Raw genomic sequence first — 10792 nt, 5'->3', positions numbered from 1 at the left:
CGAGCTTCTCGCTCTGAACTCAGCTCCCACACACGCGCGCGCGAGCCGGGCGCCTAGCGACTCGTCGCCATGGCAACCCCCACGCGGGGAAGCGCCCGCCTATAGGAGAGCCGGGAGGGTTGAAAGGGGCGGGGCGTAGGGGGCGGGGCTTCTTCCCCTCCCCCCTCGACACGCCCCTTTCCCCCCAGGGAGCAGTTGGTGCGTGGCTGGCCTGCCTGAGGCGGTTTCCTTCCCTGTCGCGCGCGCCAAGGGGCCGTTAGCGCCCGGTGCTCACAAGAGGAGGAGGAGGAGGACCAGGCGCCACAAAATGGAGGACGCGCTGCCAAAGAAGAGTTAAAAAAACACTCACGGAAATAATAAATAAAAATTCATTTCGTGTGGTTTATTTATACATATTACACCTTGGCTGCATCCACATTGGAGAAATAACCCGGTTTGGCACCGCTTTAAGTTTCTGGCTCAAGGCTATGGAATTCTGGGAGTTGGAGTTTGTTGTGGACCCCTGGGCCCCACAACATACTCCAACTCCCAGAATTCCATAGCTTTGAGCCAAGACACATTTAAAGCGGTGCCAAACAGAGTTGTTTCTCCAGTGTGGATGCATCCATACTGTATTTTATTATAACATCCAAACAATGACACCTTTATTGGGCCATAACCAAAATGCACAGTGACATGTTGAAAACTTTTGAAGCCACACTAGCTTCTTCAGGCAAACAGGAGAAAGAAGTTGAAGATGTTAGTCATAAGCCTGCATTTTATGTTTCTGGTCTTAGTTGAGATGGCGGGGGAGGGCTATCCACAGGCTGGCACCTTCCCCCCCCCCTTTATTTTTTTGGCCATGTGGTCACTGGAAGATTCTCAAAGGAAATTTAATGTCCATTTGCCATTCAAAGAACCCAGCATGTCTCCTTCCTTTGTGAAGCCACAGGCTCCTACATAAGTAGAGAACACTGAATTGCTCAAGAAGACTTCATGTTTTGCGTCAGGAAAACCTTAGGTGGTCTAGAGGCAAAGCATGCCAATCAGTGCCAATATTAGAAAGATTGTTTTATGTGGGGTTTTTGGGCCGTGTGGCCATGTTCAAGAAGAGTTTAAGCTTTCACCAGGCAAGATTTGTTCAGAGGGTTTTTTCCCTTGCCTCTCCTAAGGCTGAGAGACTATGACTTGCCCAAGGTCTCCCAGTGGGTTTCCATGGCCAAACTGGGAATAAAACCCTGTCCTCCGGAGTTATAACCCAGCTAGCCCCACAGTTCCATACTGGCTCTATGTACTCAACCTTATTTTCCTGATGAACTTTCCTTAAAATGTCTTGTTGGCTTGCCATAGAGTTCTAGAACTCTGAGCAACACACCCTTGATTTAAATTACCTACATTTAAATTACTCATTTGTCCCTTGTTCTGAAATTCAGGGGAAGCCATTGCCTAACAGTGGTCCCGAAACTGTACCCTTTAAGAAATTTTGCACTTCTGCTCCCAGAAGCCTCAGCCATGTTGGCCAATAGTCTGGGATTCTGGGAGCTGAGGTCCAAAATCCCTTAAAGAGCACAGTTTGGGGAACCACTGGAAAACATTTGCTACCCTTTCCCCCTCCAAGATACAAATGTTCCTGAGCCCTGGGGGAAGTAGTCTTGGCTGCTGCTGCTAGGAATAAAGAACTTCAGAAGGATCCTTCCCATTTTATTTCCAGAAAGGACAGGCTGCCAAGTAGACATATTTCTCAAAGGAAAACAGCAAACATGGCTGTGACTCAACGGGCTTCTTAGTCATGCTCAAATTGGAGTACATTTGGAATTCCTCCTGGTCAGAAGGTTGATGTAGGACACATCCTGGAAAAGGAGGACTCCTGGGCACCCTGCACAATAAACCAGAGGGCTACTGATGTCCCAGCCGGGTCGTTTATACCCAGGCTCACCCACCATTCCTCTTGCCCTAGTTTAAGCAGGTCTGTTAACACATGCAGTACTTCCTTCATCCCATCTCACAACCCCACACAAATCCCACCTTTCCTCTTGTGAGCTCAAACAGGCACAAACAGAGCTCCTGCCCCAGCATCAGTCTCCGTTTGACCCCCTCTGAGTCTCAATATTTGGGGGGGGGGGAGCAAGATGACAATAACAAGGCTGCAAGGTGGTGTGAGTTAGTGTTATTGGGGACAGGAACCTGGATCCTCCAAGTCTCAATCTAACCCACATCTTGGGAAAGGATATTGTGCATAGCCTCCAGATGTTGTTCAGTTGCAGTTCCCTGCAGCCCTTTTAGGCAACATGGCAAAAAGTAAGGTTCCCCTACCCAGGAGTATACAGGTACTAGGCCAACTTTCTTCACTGAGCAAAACTACATGGCCTTCTGCTGTTTTTAGGAAGGCAGTACTGTTCCAAAATCCAAAAGATATCCATCAGCTGGGGATCTAGTTACACAGGAATAAGCTTGTTTAGATGGAGCAGGAGTTCTGTTGAATTAGACATAAGGGTCCTCTCCTATAAGTTGGTCGGCTATCCATATACTAACTGTCTGTTACTGTGAACTGTAATTTCTTCCAGTGGCAATAACTAGAAATGCTGAGGAAAATCCCACAAGACTATGCTTTTCTTCAAAGAGCATGTTGTTGTTAACTGCCCTTGAGTTGACTTTGATTCATGGCAACCTTGTGGATCTCCAAGACCCCATGTCCTCAACCTCTCTGCTCAGGTCCTCCAGGACCAGGCCCGTGTCCTCCCTGAGAAAGTCTAGCCATCTGGCATGGGGTCTTCCTCTCTTTCTACTGCCTTCCACCTTTCCTAGCATCATTGTCTTTTCTAGATTAATTTTTCCTCATGAGGTGGCCAATTTGGTCCTCTTGGCTTCCCGAGACCATTCAGGCTTGATCTGTTCTGGGATCCTTTGTTCACCTTTTTGGACATCCACAGTATCCGCAGCACTCTTTTCCAGCACCACATATCAAATGAGTTGATATTCTTTTCATCGCCTTCCTTACTGTACAGCTCTAACATCTATGATGGGGAATATAATGGACTGGACAATTCTAACTTTAGTGTTCAGTTGTATATACAGTATTTAATGACTGCCCTTTCAATTCACCACCATTTAAAAATATGGGGACATGATCATCCGTGTTTTAGCCTCTTCTCCTGAGTAGAGGTTATGCTGGTCTGGACAATCAGATGTTGTGGCACTCCCACTTCTCTAAGGGGGGTGCAGCCCACACCGTGTGACACCCAGAAAATGGGTGACACCTGCTTGGGCTCTCCTACCATGTCCCTCCCGGCTCCGCTGCAGCAGCAGAGGCCTCCTCTTCACCATGGAAGCAAAGGAGGGCTAAGCATGTCCTTTTGCATGGCCGCTGCCCCCTTCCAGCAGCTCCTCTTACATTGTGTGACATGAGGGATGGGGCTGCCACTGCTGCCACTACCATGTTTTTTCTATCTGCAGGGGGGCCCAGATCGAAATCCCCACAGATCGTACTGCTGTGAAAGTAGTTCTTGGAGCGCTTAAACAGTTTGTGAGAAAAAACAAATATATTAAAACATCAGTTTAATACAACAGCCTTCACAGGACCACTCCATGTGAAGTATCTTATGTTGGAAGCCAGCGTATCCAAGAAGCAGAGCTCTGGAAGTGGTTGAGGCATGAACCACACACTAAGGCATGAGTATCTCATGAAATGTGTGTCCCTGGCCTCTGGTTACACAAAATTATGTTCATCAGCATAAAATCTAAAAAACAAAAACAAAACAGTAGTTTACTCACTGGATAGTTTGTTAAAGCACAAGGCATCGTAGGCTGCCTCCACTACCACTACTGTGTTCTGGAAAACCTTGCTGTGACTCTTATGCTAATCTACAAGCATTCAACCTACTGTGACACAGTAGATGCAAGCAATAGTCCGGTTTCATATCCATATCTCTCACTCTGTGGCTGGAAAGCACAAATCAGCAATTGATGTTCTATAGGTAGTTGGCACCTGCCTATTATGCATGAATAACATATGGATAAATGAATGGTTAAACATTTGAGGAGCATTCAGACTTGGCAGTTGAGGCAAACAGTGTTCACTGGCATCCTCATCCAGCTACCATAGAAATTGCCAATTACATCTCCATTGACTTTACTGGCATGTAGATCAGACTCTCAGAATTCAAGGCAGAGAAAAAGAGAGCAAGGAGGGAGAGAATTTAGCACAGTCAGTTCAAGCCAGCATGATCCCAGAAGCAATCACCATGTACACCCCTTGGTAAATGAGCTATTTTAGTCCCAACACCCCCTCAGTCATATATCGATCATCATGAGTGACACTTTGAATTAATTTTACCCCAGATGGTTGTAAAGGTGATGGGATTCTTTTTTTCAGAGCTGTACGCAGGCCTCTTTGTCTTCTCTTGAGTCAGTTGTCAGCTGGTTTCACAGATTTAATCCACACCCATTTATGCCTTTTGAGCTTTAGCGCTGCATCCAATAAAAATAATCACGAAACAGTAGCCCACTTTTCAGGTAACCACCTCCATCACCCAGTAGATATGCAGACTTGTACAAATGTGAAAGGCACACCTCCATATCCACCCTCAAGCACGTAGACAAAAATGCAGTTTGGGACAAGAACCCCTACTCACTCAATAACATCACAGCATGCTTATCTTCAGAAAATGCAGTTAATCCATCTGGGGAAATACAAACACAGATATTCAGTAGGAGGGAGAAAGCAGAAAGAGGTTCAGACAGCAAATTAGATATGCAAGAACAGCATGGTAGAGAGTTTAATTCTGCAGGGTGTATACAAAGAAAGGAATGCTAAGATCTAGAAGAGGGAAATGATTATCCTTGTCTACACAGGTCCAGTAAGAACCCTCTTGAAACAGGCTCTCACATGGACACTAGTACCTTAGGAGATGGTAGTGAGAGCAACTCACCCCCAAGTGAATAGTTGGAGGAAATGGTGAACGAGATGGACTTAAAGCAATCAACACCATATAGCTTCAAATTTGGTGTTAGATAATAACAATCTCAACATTTCAAAACAGTCATTAAAAAGGATGAAGCAAGATTTTTTTGGGGGGGGGCAAAGATTTATAATAAAGGATCACTTTAATGGTGCCCCAAATCATTAAAATCATGCATATATTTGTTAGCAAGTGTTGATTTTAAGATCACCACTTAAGGTTGCAGAGACAGTCAAACAGTACTCAGAATGGGAAAATAGGATTGCCATTGGATTATATTTCCAGTTTCCCTTGTCTGATAAACTCTGTTGATGTTGAAATGGAAGTGCTTCCTTTTATTCCTGTAAAGTATATTTAAGCTTTTAAACTGTGGTAGTTGTTTACTGCTTCTGAGTCAGCCCCAACTCATAGCAACCCTGTGGAAGAGACATCTCTAAGCCCTCCTGTCCTCCACTGCACAGCTCAGGTCCTGTCAATTCAGGCCCCTAATTGAACGTATCCCTCTAGTATGCGATCTTCCTCACTTTCTACTACCTTCTATCTTCCCCAGCATTATTGTCTTTTCTAGCAAGTCATGCCTTCTCATGATGCAGCCAAAATACAACAGCTTCAATTTCAAATTCTGTTAAGTCTTGATCTGTGCTAGAACCCATTTATTTGACTTTTTGGTGGTCCATGGTATAATCAGCACTGTCCTCCAGCACCACATCTCAAATGAGCTGATTTTCTTCTTAACAGCTTTTTTCACTGTCCAGCTCTAACATCCATACACGGTGACGGGGAATACAATGGACTAGGCAGTTCTAACTTTAGTGTTCAGTTGTCTATCTTTACACTTTAGGATCTTGTCTAGTTCTTTCATGGCTGACCTTCTCATTCCTAGTCTTCTTATTTCTTGACCACAGCCTCCATTCTTATCAATATTTGATCCAAGGTACAGGAACTCTTTAAGTATTTGATTTCTTCATTGCCTAGATTGAATTTATGAGAATCATCCATAGTCATTATTTTGGTTTTCTTTATGTTCAACAGTAAGCCCACCTCTGCACTTCCTTCTTTGACCTTCCTTAGTAATTGTTCCAAGTCTGTGATGTTTTCCTCTAGTAGTGTGGAATGTTTATTGATCTTTTCCAGTATGTTGGTCACTGTTTTGTTTTTCTATTTGTTGGCACATTTGCATTGCATCCTTTGACTACTTTCACTACATCTCTCCTTAGTATGAAAGCCACCCCATTTCTTCATGACTTTTTATTTCCTGTGTAGAGCACTGTGTATAGTTGTCTTAGTGAAAATGACCATTCCTGTTAATTTTAGCTTGCTCACCCCTAGTATTGCTATGTTTATACGTTCCATTTCATTTTTTATTATGTCTAGCTTTCCCTGGGTCATGCTTCTCACATTCTACATTCTAATGTGTAATGCTGTTTTGAACAGTGTTTTTATTGTTGAGCACGGCTGCTGCTTGGCTTCCCATCTTCTGAGTCCTGTCATGCCCTTGTTCAACTCTCTATTTCTAGCTCTCTAGTCTGTGTTCTAGTCCTACCTTCCATTTTGCTCGGGTCTGTCTCTTCATAGAATTTTCTTGGTGAGAGGTTTTTGCAAGGATGTTCATCTGTACCTCCCTTCATGCAGTGCTAACATGTGTTAGGATTGGTGCCAGTGCTGTTCTTTCTGTGAAATCCTACATCAGTGTCATCCACTGCTGCTGCTGTTGCTGCTGCCTAATAGGTGTTTGTCCCTATAATTCATGCAATCCCTTGCTCTGGACTAATTTGTTACCTGACCCAACCCATCAGCTCAAACTTTTCTTTTTTCCCCTCCAACCTTTCTTTCCATATTCTCTTCCCACTTCAAGTCCTGTAAAGTTACAACTATTCTGTCTGTCCTCGTGACTTTCCCACTTGATTCAACCTTATGTCTCCCCCATTCTTAGTTTTTCTCTTGCCTCACTTTGTGTTATAGTGTTTACAGTGGTAATGATGATGGCAGGCAATGATCTTGCCCTGGCCATCCTTTCTTCCCATCGGACATGATGTCTCTGTTGGATATCCTGGCAGCTGGCCATCCTGCCAGTCAGCTGCAGAATGGCAAGCATGGGCTGTGGATCTGCCTCTGCTGACCTCCCTGCTAGCCCTCAGTCCTTCCATGGCCTTCTGGCTGCTCTGGTGGTCAGCAACAGTAGGGCCTCCTTCAGCAGGCCTTCCTGCAGGCCTTCAGATGTTCTGTGGCCTTCTAGCAGAGCAGCATGAGGGATGGTAGATCTCTGGTGGCAGGTCTTCTTCAGCTAGCCTCCCTGCTGGTCCTCAGCCCTTCCACAGCCTGTTACCCTGAGCTCTGGGACCTGGTTTACAGGCAAGAGCAGCAGGATCCAAGACCTTGACCAGAACATCTATAAGCAAGAGGAACCCTATGCTGAGGGCCCTTTGTGTGTAACCATCCCCATGATGTGGCATCCACTGGACGATTACTGCTCCACTGTGAGCCACAATTTCCATAAAGTTTTATACTGTATATATATTTATACACTGAAAATAGGCATTGCTATTGCCCCATCTTTGAATCAATCATATTGATTAGCTGACTGTTACAGCAGCAAGCAACAAATGCAGTCCATGTTGCAACTAAATTCAAAAGAAATTCTAGGATAACAAAGTAGGATTTGCTGGATAAAATGATAGGGATTAGTTTGAATACATCAGATATTTTATCACATTCCAAGGCACAGTGGAAAACTGATTGGGTGCCAGATAACATTACACCGAACATGAAGCTGCTGTGTGTAGTACTGAGAAGTATTTTTCCAGTGTCAGAGCAACCTGCGCCACCAGCTCATGAAACATTCACTAGGAATGAAAGCTCACCCAAAGAGAGAAATGTGAGAAACGGAAAATGGAAGACAGCACACTGCAGCACCAATTATTACCGAAGAGAAAACTGAGAACAAAAGCTGAGATGGTGTGCCTTGCACATGAATGAGAAAAGACACCAAGGTGTCAGTTCCATGGGGGGGGGAGTCTAGTTTATGTAACCATACACATGACAGAGAGGCAAGGGCACATATGGATCTTTGCTATGCAGGATTAGAGGAGCCATGAAATAATGAAAAGATACAGGGAATTCCAGCTTCGCATGCATCTCCTGCTAGTTCGCACCACACAATGTTCTTCCATCTGTGTGAATATTTATTGAATGAAATCAGCAGGATCCTAATGACTACGTAAGCTGGTGAATTGACATGTGCATGTGTTGTTGTTGTGTACTTTCAAGTCATTTCAGGCATATGGTGACACTAAGTCAAACACGTCATGGTGGGGGGGGGGTGGCATGTTTTTTTCAGAGGTGTGTTCCATTGCATTCCTCTGAGGCTGAGAGAGTGTGACTTGCCCAAGGCCACCCAGTGGGTTTACATGGCCATGCTAGATTTGAACCTTGGGCTCTGGAGTCATAGTCCAATGCTGAAACCACTACACCATGCTGACTCTCACGCAACTCACCTTCAAGTCATCTGTCAATGTATGGCGACCCCATACATTTTGAAAGGTTTTCTTCAGCAAGCAAGGAATACCAAGAGGTGGGTTTGCCAGCTCTTTTCTCTGAATTACAGTCTACAGTACCTGGTATACCCTGGCTGACCCTGTTTAGTTCCCAAGATGAAACTTGGGGACAAGATCATTCAAGAATCCTTTTGGATGCATTAGTCTCTGGGGGGAGATCATTTTAATGTAAAGGTTAGGAGTCCCAGCAGATCTAAACCCTATCAGGGTAGTGATCTGTCCATGACAATGGACAAATTCCACTATCCCCAGATCACCACCATCCTGACAAGCAAAAAATAGACAAAGAGTTTGGTCTGATACATATGTAAAGCCCAATATTAATTGAGACAGGGCCATGGTTGCCATGGAAGCCAGGAAATCCTGAGCTCGTCCTGATGAGGGTGCCTCAACATCTTTGGGAAAGATGTCCCAAATGTATTTATATTTGTTTAAGTTTCTGAAGCACATACTCAAGCAGGCCACAAGCACTGTGTACCTACTGGATAGGTGAGAAATTTATCTATGTGGTGAAATTGACCCTTGATCTTAGAAAACAGTAGGTAGAGTAATTTAGCATTGAAAACTTTGGAAGCTGAGGAGACAATGTGATTCATTATCCAGCAAAACTAAATGATTAGAATTGCCTTGCATCTGACACCTGGCATATAATGTTACACTGTGGCCATTGTACTCCTTTTTCTGCTTGTGATTTATAATCATAGAATAGAATCATACAATCATATAGTTGGAAGAGACCACATGGGCCATCCAGTCCAACCCCCTGCCATGCAGCAATTCAAAATCAAACATCCCCAACAGATGGCCATCCAGCCTCTCTTTAAAAACCTCCAAAGATGGAAACTCCAACACACTCTGAGGAAATGTGTTCCACTGTCAAACAGCTCTTACTGTCAGGAAGTTCCTCCTAATGTTGAGGTGGAATCCCTTTTCCAGTAGCTTGCATCCATTGTTCCGGGTCCTGTTCTCTGCAGCAGCAGAAAACAAGCTTGCTCCCTCCTCAGTATAACATCCCTTCAAATATTTAAACAGGGCTATCATATCACCTCTTAACCATCTCTTATCCAGGCTAAACATATTCAGCTCCCTAAGTCTTTCCTCATAGGGCATGGTTTCAGACCCTTCACCATTTTTGTCACCCTCCTTTGCACACGCTCCAGTTTCTCAACATCCTTTTTAAATTGTGGTGCCCAGAACTGGACACAGTATTCCAGGTGAGGCCTGACCAAAGCAGAATAGAGTGGCACTATTACTTCCCGTGATCTGGACACTATACTTCTGTTGATGCAGTCCAGAATCATTCTGGGCTTTTTAGCTGCCATATCACAGTGTTGACTCATGTTCAACTTGTGGTCTACAAGGACTCCTAAATCCTTTTCACACATAGTTTCGTTAAGACAGGTGTCCCCCATCCTATATCTATGCATTTCATTTCATTTCATTTCATTTTTTGCCTTAAGTGCAGTACCTTACATTTCTCCTTGTTGAAATTCATTTTGTTAGCTTTGGCCCAGCTTTCTAACCTATTAAGGTCATTTTGATTTTTTTATCCTGTCCTCTGGGGTATTAGCTATTCCTCCTAATTTGGTGTCATTTGCAAATTTGATAAGCATGCCCTCTATGTTTTCATCCAAGTCATTGATAAAGATGTTGAATAGCACTGGGCCCAGGACAGAACCCTGTGGGACCCCATTGCTCACTTCTCTCCAGGATGAAGAGGATACATTGCTGAGCACTCTTTGAGTTCAGTGGGTCAACCAATTACAAATCCACCTAAAAGTTGTATTGTCTAGCCCACATTTTACTAGCTTGTTTGCAAGAATATCATGTCAAAGGCCTTACTAAATTTAAGATATGTTATGTCTACCACATTCCCTTCTTCTACCAAGCTGGTAATTTTATCCAAGAAAAAAAAGAGAGAGGTTAGATTAGTCTGGCATGACTTGTTTTTGAGAAACCCGTGCTGACTTTTAGGGATTATGGCATTCCCTTGTAAACATTCACAGACTCTCTGTTTAATGAGCTGTTCTAGAACCTTTCCTGGTATTGATGTCAGACTAATGGATGATAGCTGGGATCCTCTCCCCCCCCCCTTTTGAAGGTGGGGAAAATGTTTGCCCTCCTCCAGTCTACTGGGACTTCTCCTGTTCTCCAGGAGTCCAATATTACATTTACCACTTCTTTTCATACCCTTAGACGTGGTTCATCTGGTCCTGGAGACTTACATTCATTTAGATTAACCAGGTATTCCTGTACTACCTCTTTACTTATTCTGTACTGCATTTCCCCTATTGTGTCCTC

This window comes from Sceloporus occidentalis, unplaced genomic scaffold (assembly GCF_023333645.1).
Source record: "Sceloporus occidentalis isolate IW3139 unplaced genomic scaffold, rSceOcc1.0.p SCAF_4, whole genome shotgun sequence".
In the NCBI taxonomy this organism is placed as follows: Eukaryota; Metazoa; Chordata; class Lepidosauria; order Squamata; family Phrynosomatidae; genus Sceloporus; species Sceloporus occidentalis.
This window is presented reverse-complemented; position numbering follows the sequence as displayed.